Genomic DNA, 13,238 nt, shown 5'->3' with positions numbered 1-13,238 from the left:
TATGATACTGACCACCTGCCTGAAGCATGTCCAGTTCCTCTTCAACAGGCATCCACAGGCCATACAGGATGACTAATCAGCCACCTAGCACAAAATGTTGGTTTCACTACCCAAACGCTGCATCTATGGGATATTGAACCCCACATAGGTTTCACATAGCTCCATTTATCATCCTGCACCTCAGTTGTTTTTACAATGGCAGGATGTTTGATGGGAAGTCGGACATGAGCCAAAAGAAACGGTTTGACCATAAATGGTATCCACCTTTTGACATCGTGTGGGAGGGATGGTAAAGGCAGAGGCAAGGCCCTCAAGACTTTCACAAGCTGCCTTTACAACCTCACTACACCTTGTATTTCAGTCACACCAAACCACTCCTGGCTCCTGACCACCCTCGGCATTTTCAGGGCCTCTTGCCTCTGCCCACACTTGCCTCTGCCTGAACTACGATTCTCCTCTTTCATCCCGTAGTGAAACCTAGTACTCTTTAAGGCCCAACTCAAATGTCACAGCTCTGGGATGCCTTCCCCAGTGGCAGAATTAATTGTTCCTCATCTGTCTCCGGTATAATCAGTTTCTCAGTGGCAGTGACTTCTCTGTTAGTCTCTCCTGGCTGAGTTGGGGGGTCTCTTTAAAGACAGGGACACTCTCCTAGTCTTTGTTGCCAGCATCACACAATAAGTCTGAATGATTAGATATCTGACAGCTTATTCCCTCATCCCCTAAATGACACCAACAGCACAGTCAACAGGATATTAGGATACATTTTCCCATGTTAAGACATGTCATCAAGACCGTTGTATGAATATAACAGAAAGGAATAAAATATATATATATAGCGGAGAAGGATTCTTTTTAAAGTCCACTAACAGCACTGGATTCTACCTTCTTTCCTTCCCCAGGAATTTCCCAAAGTAATGAAGGTGGCTCTGTTCAGATTTGGCTGGCCACAGATTTCCGACAGATTTTTGTTTTCTTCTAGATCTGAGTGCATGGAAAAAATATCGTAATTTCCTTGTGGGCCTCGTTATAAATTCTATAGCCTGATTAGCACTGAGGAAACCTCAATCCTATAAGCAGCGTGACAATCCCGTTGTTCCATTTGTTACTTGAATGGCTCATCAGCATTTCCAATTGGGGCACAATATGTCATTTCAAGAACAACATCTAGATACCTGTCAGAGATTCTCCCCACATCTTTCCTTCCCCATTTCAGAATAAGTGGTATCAAATTCTCTGTGCCTTTGAAAATCACCCTGACACCTATCAGGCACTGATATAATGTAAGTACATTCCACTCACAATCTCTGCACTTGCTTTGTATCTGACCATCTGAGGTGTATTGCTCAAGTTAACTTGTCTATCAGTGTTAAAAAAGAGGAAGCACTCAGTAGGCACTGTCGCTACCCACTCGTATCCCCTCAACTACCCATTCCCACACATGCTTACAGTGAGTACCCAAAACTACACCAGAAGGACCTCCACTGGAAGGAGACCTTACAAGCTGACTTCAGAGCAGCCATCAGTCAACGACAGATGTAAGTTGGAGAAGACAGCCCAGCTTGCTGGCCCCTCAGAAGGGATGATTCTGAAAGCCGTTTCCTAGAATTCACCAGGGATCGGGTAACCTGCTCAAGTGCACCCCTTTGTTGGCTTTCTTCTCCTCTCTATCTCACATCTCTATTCCCTTAACAATGCTTTCCAGGATTACCTCCCAAATAACCCACTTGTGCTTGAATCCTTGTCACAGGATCTGTTTTTGGGGAACCCAACCTAAGAAAAGTACCAACACTGAAGCAACTTGATACCAATAAGGGAAGGCAGACCCATGGGGACACCTATATTCAGGTGTAGTAAATATTCAAAGTAAATAAAACATGGTCATGGCATATTCATGCTGAAGAACTTTTCTGTGTCATGGTCATAATGAGCCTGACACATTCAGGAAGCGAACTAAGCTGTCTTAAATCTCTGGGAGTTAGTGTGTTATATGTGTTCTAAAAACGGATTGGATTTCACTGGCTGTTTCCAACTTCCATGGTATTAAATTTCCTTTTATTCTTCCCAGCACCATATTTCCAATAACCCCTGAAAAAACATACCCCTGGGGAAGGATATTTTGCTATCTTAATAAAGTCTTTCAATCCTTAGGAGACAACTCACCATATTTTCATTCTCAAAAATATTAATTTTACTCCCTCAAAGAATCTTATGAAAATATTTGTATTTCTTGCCTGAGTTCCCTGGGAGGTGAAGTTGAAAAGCTAGCTAATAAAAGATAATTCCAATATTACAAAAAACAATACATATTGCAATATGGAAATAATTAAAACCCAAAGAAAAAAATATCAAGCCCTCAACTCAAAAGCCTTTTAACTAGAAAGTAACATTTAGGGACTCTCATTTGACTAATATGCATTAGACATTATTCAGGTGTGCTTTGCTTTAAGCCAACCAAGTAGGTGAAGGATTCAAGTTTCTACAAAAGATAAATTAATGGATAAGGATTCACATCACACAAAGAATTCATAAATATGCCAATAAAATACAATGCCCTGCAAAAATATCGATTTCAATTTATTTTAGAGAAAATTGATTTATTTTTTTAAGACCATATCTAATTGGGAAAACATTCATTCATTCATTCATTCATTCATTCATTCATTCATTCATTCAGAAAGTGAAGCCTGTAATGAATGAGGAACAGGGAGACAAATCAAGGCATATAAAGGAGGTAGAACTGACAGGACTTCATATAAACCATGGGATGTGGGCATTGAGGGAAAGAGGAATTTCAAGATGCTGCCCTATGTGTCGGGTTTGGTAGATGGAGTAGAGATCTTTTTTTTTTACTAGGAGAAAATCTAGGCCACAGGGTACGTTAGGGAAGAGGAATATGTTGATTTGGGGGCGCATTACATTAGAAGTGCCAGTGAGACACCAGGGAAAGATGCCCCAATGGATAGCTGGGTCTGCAGCCTGGAAGTGAGGGTTGGTCTAGGGAGGTGTGGCTTGTGGGTGGCTGCTGAAGTCATGGAGTAGCCTAAATAATTTGGAGAATGCAAGGAGAAGAAGGAGAGGAGGAGGGTCAAGGACCACCTGAAAACAATGATTAGGGAGCAGGAAAGAAAAGTCAGCCAAGTAGTCTGAGAAGAAACATTAGAAGAAAAGCACATTAGAATCACTTTATGGAGTCACAGCATTTTATTATGAGCGACACGTTGTGCTTATTATTAGTATTCTGTGAACAGGAGTTATACCCTGTCTGCCCTGGACGGGCAGAAGGGAAATAGAAGTACCAGAGCACAGGGTTGCCCCCAAGGTCTGGGTGAGGTAAGACAAGTGTGCTTACTGGACAGAGCTCACTTTCCAGATATTGACAGTCACAACCAAGAAGTTACATTAGAACTTCCAAGTATGTTCTCTCTGATACTTCCACACCTGATTTCCCCTTCAAATATAGGACAATTTTGCATGCAATTAATTAACTACTACTGAGAAGACAGCATGTGCAAAAGTATGCATCCCAATAAACCTTTCTAGGAAAATGGGGAAAATATCATAAATGTCACAACTGCCATAAATGACAATTTCACCTGAAAAGATGTACATGAATAATCACAAAAGAGAAAACACAAATGGCTATTCTTTTTATGAAAAACATTCAAATTCATTGGTAACAAAAACAATAAAAATTAATAAGATGCCATTCTCACTTCCCAAACTGGCAAAGATTTAAGGATCTAGTGATTCTTAGGGTGTGATAAAACACTCTCTCATCCTGCCAATGGGAGCCCAACTTCCCTGAACATAAAGCATTTTAAAAACTGAATAGATTTTGTGAATCTGGGTGGTGAACACAGAATGTGATATACAGATGATGTATTACAGAATTGTACACTTGAAACCTATGTAACTTTACTAACCATCATCACTCCAATAAACTTTAATTTAAAAAAACTGAATAGATGTTTATAAAAGAATATTTAGAGTTTATATTTAATGGTTTAAAAAAATCAGAAAACAACTCTAATGTCAAAAATAGAAGAAAGGTTAAACTGATTTAAACATACGTACTTGTATATTGTATTTCCCCGAAAATAAGACCTAACCAGAAAATAAGCCATAGCATGATTTTTCAGGATGCTCGTAATAAGCATCCTAAAAAAATAAGCCCCAGTTAAGATAGTCAGCCAGACGGACACATTTAGTACGTCCGTTGCAACACACGACAGATGTACTGAATTATAAAATAATAATATTAATATATAATTAAATATAAATAAATATTATTGACATTAATACTTAAACAATATAAATTGTAATTAAGTATTTGTAAATACCCAAGGGGCGCCTTTGGACGAGAGGTAAATGCCTATGTAAACAGATGAACTTGAGACTTATTGCTGAATGACAAATTGGAGTACAGACGCAAAGCACGATAATGTGCGCACTTGGTAACAAAGGACCTGGTTGTGTCTAATATGAATCTTCATAATTCAATACGTCGTGTGTTGTAACGGACGTACTTAATGCACTCGTGTGAAATAAAGAAACATTTTCTGAATTTTGGTGCCTGCATTTTTTTCGTCGCTTTTGTGTGGACCATCATTCTTAACTGTCATCATTTTTGTTGCCACTCCTGTCTCGTAAGTCTTCAATCAACACTTGATTTAATGGTAGATTTAAAGGGTATAATATTTTGACCCCCAGACAAGATGAGTGCAAAAAGAAAAAGCTATTCCGTCAAGTACAAGAAAGGAATCGTGGAGGACTCCCCGGGCAAGAATCTTACGGCTTTCTGCAAAGAGAAGTTGGATCTCCTAATGGTCCGAAAACTGCGAGCAGAGTACGATAACCTCAGTCAACAGGTGGACAAGGGAAATGCAAGAAGCACAAGTGTGGATCAGGTCGGCAACCATTATTTCCTGAGCTGGAAGACATCATCTGTGAATGAATTGCCGACAGGAGAGCAAAGGTGTTGGTTGTGTGCAGAGCTGATAGTCAAGCATTTGTCCTTGTAGTGACACCACAGTTAGAAATATCCCTAGGAGAATTCAAAGTATCACAACACTGGCTGGATGGCTTCCTTCAGCGATATGAACTGTCTCTAAGATTGACAACACTGTTCAAGCTGGAAGACCCTGACGTTATTGAATGTGCACTTGCATTCAAGTCCTTTGTTGATGGCATTGACTTTTCTAAATACCAACTCTCCAACATGATTGCTATGGATGAAACTGCAATGTTTATGGGCCAAGGATCGCAAACGACAATTGATCAGAGGGGTGCCTCGTCAATCTACATTCCCTCCACTGGTTATGAAAGTGGACGTGTTACCTGTATTTTGGCAATTCATCTGGATGGAAAGAAAGCCCCACCTCTAATCATCACCAAGGGCAAGAAAGATAAGGTTGAACGTGTTTCAGGCATTTATGTTCTTGGAGCCGAAAAAGCCCAGTGCACACAAGCAGTTATAAGGAAGGGTCGATTTAATGCTGCCACTTGTTTTGCCCGGTGGCCAAAAAGGTCCGCTAGTCTGGGATTCAGCCAGCACTCACCACACTAAAGACATGAAGAATTTCCTTGCAGAGAGAAGAATAGATCACATAATGATTCTTCCAGGAATGACTGTCTATCTCCAGACTCTAGATATTGTAATAAAGAAGCCATTCAAGGACCATTTGCGCATGGAAATCAATGACTACATTGAAAATAGAATGGAGAGAAATCAGCGTGGAAACTTTGGGAGGCCTAGTCTTCAAGAGGTCATGACTTGGGTGAAGAATTCATGGGAGGAAATCACTGACAGCTGTGTTGTCAATGCACTACGAGCAGGCTACATGCACAAGAAGTGCTCATTTAAGGAGAGCTCTATTGCTGGACATGAGATTGGGGCCAATGGTTCTACAGGAAATGGAGTCACAAGAAATTCAAGCCGATTCGGGGTTTGGAGAGTTATGACAATGTTCTAGAAGATGACATGACTGTATTTGAATAAATGTAGATTTTTATACATGAATAAATGAATAAATGTAGATTGTTGTACATAAAAAACAAGACATCCCCTGAAAGTAAACCCTAATGCATCCTTTGTAGCAAAAATTAATATAAGACCCAGTCATATTTTCAGGGAAATACGGTACCATAAAATGGAATATTCAACCACTGAAATGCTTTTTTCAACAAAGAACTTTTAATGACATGGAGAAATCTTTATAACATAATATCAAACAAAAAAGTTACTGAATATAAAGTTGTATACAGAGTAAGCACTCAATTATGTAAAGAAAAGAGATACTCTTAAGAACTTGGTCAATAGACTGGCGGTGGTGACCCCTAAAGGAACTGATATTTTTCCCTGCATGTTTATACTTACTTGTCTGTATGAATATGGATTATACTTGATCACTGGGAGAAAATTACATATAAACATCTCAACAGTTCCAGTCCAGCCTTAATAGTAAGCACCTAAGGGCTGTTGCTTGGCTTTAAGAGGACACCATGTGTTCAAGGGCACTAGGAAAGACTGAGGCGTGACGTCTGGGCAGGTGAAAAACCATCTTTGCTTTGAGATGTGCAAATATAAATCTGCAAACATAAAACACAGACTAACACAGCAGCTAAAGAAAAGTGTAACTCCTGGGGGTTTGTCCCAGTGGCTTTCTCTGCAACTACTCTCTTACCAAAATGCCTGACCATTTCTAAGATATATTTAAATGTACCTGATGTGGGGTGTAAATGGCCAATAAACTAGCTACCCTGACCGTCAATAATGATGAGGAGTCCATGAAAGCAGCTGACCACCACCCTAGGCTGTCTGTCTTTCCAATCCATAGCCGCTCTGTGAATATTAGGAGGGAAGGGAAGTGGATTGAACTTCAACTGAATCAGGGATGCAGTTTGAAAATGAAGCAGGAAGAGAGAAATACGGTGGTAAAGCAACAAGAGAGGAACCAGCTCTTTCAGATTAGTTCCACTAAATTTCTAAAGTGGATTTTCAGTCATATTTGCCTTCATTACATGAAAAGGATGACCTAAGCTGTGAGTTAATGACAGGAAGTGTCCATTTCCTAACACAACTTGGCTGTGTATATAAAATAATTTGGATTAAAATCAGGTACATTTCCAAGTCCATCTGAGCTTGCCAATTAGCTTTAGGAGTTTTTCACAGGCTATTCTGGGTTGGTGACATAAGGTACAGAGATTGGGGACCAACCCTATCTTTACAGGTTGCCTGGCACCCTAGCCCTATTATACATGGTGAGTGGCAACTAGTGGTTGCCCCCAGTGTGAGAGCACAAGAGAGGGAAAGGATTACACAAACTTTAGTTTGGTTATGAATTAATCCAGGAGGGAAGATAGATTAAATCAATATTTAATTCAGAAGAAGTCCATTTTTATTAGGAAGTCATGATGAAGTTTCCAAGAGCAGATAGGGTGTTTGTGGGGGCAGGATCTCGGAACTTCAGAGCTATACTACCAGGGATTGCCACGGTTTGGCATGGGAAATGATTAAAAAAGAAAAGGATACCAAATAAAGGCGTACACAGCTACTGTTCCCCGATATTAATAAGTTTCATATAGAAGCATAAGTGTCCTTTACAGTGACAGTAAGGGACATACCACTATACCATCCCAGCGGATATGCATTCAGCTGAAGTCAGTTCATCTCCTCCGTTTCAAGGGGCAACTTAAAAAGTGGATTAAAATAAAAAAGCTCTCTATGTAAGGATCATGAGCATTCCTTTGTGTACACGGAATGACAAGAGGAGTACCAACTAATATTCCAAATCTCCCTGCTGGAGGATTTGCGTATAGCTTTTTTGATAAATGAGCATTTGATCAAAACACAACGGTTACTGGTGTGAGATCCAGAACACCCTTGTGGGTTAATCCCACCGAACGGAGGACCAGAATTCCTTGTGGAATCATCCGTCAGACAGAGGACCGGAATTCACAGGAAGAGTTCCCAGAAGAGTTCCTTTCCAACTAGGGAAGCATGCATTCTTCTTAAACCCCAGCTTCACCTCCTCTCCCCAAAAGATTTTTCCTCCTTCTCAAGAGAACAAAGACCACCACGTGAGAATTCTCTTAACATCTATTCCTGTACTTTAAGCTTACCTATGGTGATCCCACCCTTCCTCTAGCCACAGAGGTACCCCAAATCATGTCCAAAGCTAACCCCAATGGGCACCTCCCCCCAGGACTGTGCTTCATCAGTTGGCTGGAGCCATGCACACGCTACCCTCCCAGGCCTCCCTCTCAGCCCTCATCGTTTCTTGCCAGTGACACCTTCCTGCCTGGTCTCCTGGCCTCTGGTCAATCAGCCACCCCTGGTGCCTTCTTAATATTGAACTTCACTCCTCTGCTTAAAAAAAGCCTTCATGGCTTCCCAAATCATAAATGGGTCATACACACAAAACTCTACAAATTGGAAGTCATACTTTAGGCCCGCATTCACTCCTCCATTTGCCTGTTTACCACACCGTGTGCTGGGCAGTCTGTAATGTGCCTGAAGTAGAGTTCTCTTCAGAGAGTGTTACAGAACCAGCTCTACAGTTTAACCATCATTTATCCTCCATCCATTCAACCGACATCCACTGAGCACCTACTACACATGAGATACTGTACTGAACAACAAGGATATAATGAAAGACTCAGACTAGCCTTCAGGAAGTTTACAGTCTACCAGGGAAAGCAACTTTTTATAGAAAGAGAGCCTACCCCTACTGGGGAGAATCCTCGGGACTCTTCTGTCAGACAGGCACAGGTCTAGCCAGAACTTCTCATCAGAAAGAAGACAAGCTGTCTACATGCAAGTAACAAAAGTAGAAAAAAAAAATGCATTCATTTTAAGTCTTTAATATATTTAATGACTTTGATTTGCTTTCTTAAAATCTTAAAAATCACTCTCTTATTTCCATTTTATCAGTTTCCTATCCAGAGACCACGTATTTGGTCCAAAGCTGTTATACCCTCTCTTAATTGGAGAATGGAAGCACTTAATCAGACAGGGTGCATCAGCAGGTGTCACCTTGCCACTTTACCAGTGAGCTGCAGAGATGCCTGGCAGAGCAGTTTCTCCACCCCGTGTCTGGCGCTCTTTCCAGGATACCCTGTTTTGGGGAGCCAGGCAGCGAGTACGTGTTGTCTACCCATGCACTGCCGTCTTTACCTCGTTCGATCGATCTTCCAAACCACTTTGGGAGGTACCCACACGTTAAAGAGATGGGAATTCCATCAGGTCACAAAATGTGTCTACGGTTACTCAGCCAACTCACATCACAGGATATGTCCAGCAGAGGCGGGGCCTCAGCCTAGGACCACCTGACACCGAGGCTGTCTCCAAACCGCGATGACTCTTTGCTCCAGAGAAACCTTCCACCAAGTTCATATAATGTGAGTGACTATATAACAGAAAGTTGGGTCGGATTTCTCCATAATTCAGATGCTGTTAATTCAGAATGACCTTATGTCTGCCTGACTTGTTCAAGTTTTATTGTATTTGAATAGGATGAATTCACAATTTAAAAAAAACACTAAAACGACACCAAGAAAGCTGTTTTATTTGGGTTAAATCTTTAGAGAGGGGAACTTCATGGTGAACATGATACAGCTCCTGTACTCACTGGCAGAACAGGATTGGCTTTTCCCCAGAGCTGGATGAACAGGCCAGCCTGGCAACGATCCAGGGTGACAACTCACCGTGGAGGACTGAATCATCATTGTTATACATCGGAAATATGGAGCCACTTAACTCGGGGGTGAACATGCCACTCCTTACATAAGGGGGAAGATGGCAATCGGCTCTGTCTCCACTCAAGCAGACAGTGCCTCTGAGCAGAAATAAACACCCACCTCACCAGCACCAACCTGTCTCTACTGAGGCTATTTTCCCTCGCAGAACTAACTGGATGAGTAAAAAACAGGCCTCACTACCGGCACCAGTGTCACCTGGCTGACAGGCACCTGAAATTCTGGATCTGAACAATGCATGGCAGAGTGCTATTATTAGCTGAATTTTAAACTGGTTTATGAACACCTGGTTCAGAAAATCACATGTAATAAATCCCTATTTTCAACAAACAGGAAAAGGTATATCTTTATTCATAGTCTTTATGAATAGAGAATTAGATTCTGGAGAATTAGATTCACTCACCCTCACTACATATATATGGAACAGATATTTAAAGATTATTAGTTTGATAAGGTGCCAATGAGTAGCCTTCTCAGTCAGAATACTCACTGTCTCGGGTCAGCCCTGGCTTTCCCATGAGAAAGAACTTTGCTCAAATAATTTCATAACTCACAAATGTTTACAGTTCCCATGAAAAAAATAAAACAAAAACACCAAGTTTCCTAATCTAACCCAAGCAGTAGTTGTTAGAACAATCTAATAACATTAAAGACATCGATAGTTCAATTGATGATAGAAGAGCAATTTTTCCTTCTCTAGAATCTGTAAGCTAAAAAGATCACCTTTCCACAAATGAGATGGTGTCTGTGAAACTACTCTGCGAATCTCCTACACATGGCAGAGACTCCTGGATAAGCGATCCATCAGGCTCCCTTGGCCTGAGCTGCATATCCTCAAGTTCATAGCAAGGACACCACAGGACCAGGGGGTCACCCTTTTGAGGAGCAGAGCTGGATCAAAGACTTTGGGGACAATTATTTAACAATTATTTAACTTTCAACTTTTAACTTTCAACTGCCTTGATTTTCTTGAATGCATACTCAACCCCTATTATTGTTACTAAGATTTTCCAAAAGTGAACTTCATAAATTAAAATCCACAGAGTTAATCATAAATCACCTATTAGTCAACTGTTTTCAACTTTTACTTAGGCAATTATTTCCTCAACTTGAGCTGTCACTGAGTAATAAAACGGTAATTTGAATTGGCCATCTCTACTTCCCCTTCCAGAGAGAAATGATAACAAACAGTGAAACGGTCCACAGAGAAGCTCAAAAGGAAAGATGACTAAAAGTCAGAGAAGCCCATTATAAAGAGCTCGGAAACTTGTTTATATGAATGGTAACAGGACAAATCTTTTCAGAATTAAAGCATGGAAATTATAGCATTCAATTTAATACCATTTATAAAACTTTACAGCATCTTTTACAACATTCGTGTATGCTCTTTAAGTTGTATTTCAATCCCCCCCAAAAAACCTAGTGTTTACCATTCAGGGCCCAAAAGTGTGAAACACTGCGCCTCTTTCAAGGAAGTTGGTATCCACCTGAAAAATTTTCCCAAAGAATCACTAACAATAAGGGTATCTGATTTCATTTACTTACCTACTGCATCTGCAGGAATGCTAGGAAGTCTCAATGAACAGCTTCAGAAAAAGGTCACCTGGAGGAACAAATTGAACAAAATGTTAATTAAAAACATATACACACACGCAAAGACGACTCACCATGCAGTTTTACATCTCATTAAAACATGTGATATTTCAAATATTGGTTTCAAGCAGCATACAGTTCAACCCGCATTAGAACATAGCCACCAGGAACACCGATGCTCCAGGAACACAGGGTCCAAACCACTGAAGAACCAGAAAAATAAAAATAAAAGGGCAATGGGGAAGGTGCAGAACATGCCCCTTCTGATGTCCTCTCATTTCCCCTCACTTGAACATACAACTTGTGTCATTGCGGGAACTTTATAAACAACCATAAAAGCTCAAATAATCCAGAAACAAATTAAGGAATGATATACGAAATTGTAAATGTGGAAACTATCCTGGCAATACTTTATATCCTTTTCAGTTACTATGTGAACTTATTTAAAGCTTAATTCACAAGGATGTTAAACACTGGTGAAATGAAAACATGGTCATTAAAACTCTAACATAGTAAACAGAGGAATTAAGAAGTACGACTTTGGGGTGGTAGATGCGGGTAAAAGGGATCAAATATATGGTGATGGAAGGAGAACTGACTCTGGGTGGTGAACACACAATGTGATATATAGATGATGTAATACAGAATTGTACACTTGAAACCTATGTAACTTTACTAACAATTGTCACCCCAATAAACTTTAATTTAAAAAAAATATTGCGTTACCAATTTAATTTTGAACATTATGGAAAGGCACAAAATAATGCCTCTAATCCCAGAGTTTACATTTAGAATGTAAAATTCTGATGCATTAAATCAATGGATTATCAATCATGTGCTAAAAAAAGAATTTTATAAGATCAATGTATTGGATTTAATGAAAAATCAAATAAATTCCTGTTGTAAGCCTGAAAACAAACAAACAAACAAACACAAAAAAGTAAGACTATTTGATGTTCTCAAATTCTTCAGGAACCTAAGAAAATTATAAGCCTATTAATACATTAACAAAACACATAATCCCACACTGTCTGTTCAGCAGTACTTGGAAATATTTAACAGAAATGGAACAAACTTCTAATATATTACCCTTTGTTGGAAATCTATTGTGCACCCAGCACTGTGTGGCCTCAGATTATAACCTTTCCAGACAGCGTGGCCACTGATATACACATAAGTCCTTTGTTATAACAGCTCATGGGAGTTATGGTTTTTTTTTAAAATGGCTCTTTATTAGTCAATTACTAGTTAAATACCACACATTTCCCCAATTTTATTTTACCCCTTTAGGGAATGTCACAGGAAGTCATGATCAGTATTTTTATCTGGCAATGGTTTCTGTGAAATAAACTACTAGGATTATTATGAATAGGTCTGTTATAAATGGAGTTCTTGACCAACATTTCATTACCTCTAGAAATTAAATGGGTCACAAAAATACTTGAATTAACACAGTTCAAAATCAAAGATAACACTTAAAAAATCTCTTTTATTACATACAACACAAGCAAAGCTCTGAACAGATTAAGACAATTTCAAGACCCTAACAATAACAGAGAAGGCTGGATCGAATGCTGATTCCCCCATAAAGCTTTCCAAACTCACACTATTGGTTAAATTGCACTTCTCAGAATACATAAATTTTGCCTAAACTCTGAAGAAAAAAGGCATTTAGGAATAAGTTTTCAGTACCATGATTAAGCTTTATTGACAACAAATTCATATCTTGTAAACTGCCAAAGTGATAAAAAAGATAAAACATGCCAATTCTGTTATTGGGTTTGGTCAGTAAATAGGACGTTACAGTTATTTTTATTTTAAAAAGTGCCATTTCAAAAAAATATATAGTAGACTAAAAATATACTAAGACATCTCTATGTCTTAGT

The 13,238-nt window shown here is 39.5% G+C and overlaps 1 protein-coding gene across 5 annotated transcripts in view; it reads right to left on the bottom strand.

Moving 5' to 3' along the window:
* The window catches only part of LHFPL2 (LHFPL tetraspan subfamily member 2), a 145,265-nt gene that overhangs the window by 61,841 nt on the left and 70,186 nt on the right, over positions 1–13,238 (bottom strand). For all 5 annotated transcript variants that reach the window (XM_081054078.1, XM_081054079.1, XM_081054082.1 and 2 more), the window contains one exon: positions 11,305–11,362. The gene's annotated coding sequence lies outside the window, so the exon portion shown is untranslated. The remainder of the gene's footprint in view (positions 1–11,304; positions 11,363–13,238) is intronic.

This window comes from Rhinolophus hipposideros (genome assembly GCF_964194185.1).
Source record: "Rhinolophus hipposideros genome assembly, chromosome: 7".
Taxonomy (NCBI): domain Eukaryota; kingdom Metazoa; phylum Chordata; class Mammalia; order Chiroptera; family Rhinolophidae; genus Rhinolophus; species Rhinolophus hipposideros.
This window is presented reverse-complemented; position numbering and strand designations above follow the sequence as displayed.